Here is a 265-nt window from a genome sequence, read left to right on the forward strand (position 1 = left end):
ACTGGTTTACAATATAAGATAATAATGACTTACTAATAATAATCTCCCCAATAAGGGGTTCCTCTTGGTATGAGTTCACCGAAGGTCCGTCGCCAGTCCTTTCCAGTGAGAGGTCGCTTCCTCCCAGCAACACATTTGCAGATTTCGAAAGTCCTGGAAGAGGAAACACCGTATCACATCTTCACTTTCTTTAGAACTTTAAGCAGCCATGTCAGAGAAGTTTCTTGTCTCTATCTATGAATATATATATGCGATAAATAGAGAT

General features: G+C 39.6%; 1 protein-coding gene across 1 annotated transcript in view; it reads right to left on the reverse strand.

Moving 5' to 3' along the window:
* Nucleotides 1–9: 9 nt before the first annotated feature.
* Nucleotides 10–265, reverse strand: part of LOC119594154 (C-type lectin domain family 10 member A-like) — a 5856-nt gene continuing 5600 nt past the window's right edge. The window contains exon 7 of the mRNA XM_037943224.1: nt 10–153. The gene's annotated coding sequence lies outside the window, so the exon portion shown is untranslated. The remainder of the gene's footprint in view (nt 154–265) is intronic.

The sequence above is a fragment of the Penaeus monodon genome, chromosome 33 (genome assembly GCF_015228065.2).
Source record: "Penaeus monodon isolate SGIC_2016 chromosome 33, NSTDA_Pmon_1, whole genome shotgun sequence".
Taxonomy (NCBI): Eukaryota; Metazoa; Arthropoda; class Malacostraca; order Decapoda; family Penaeidae; genus Penaeus; species Penaeus monodon.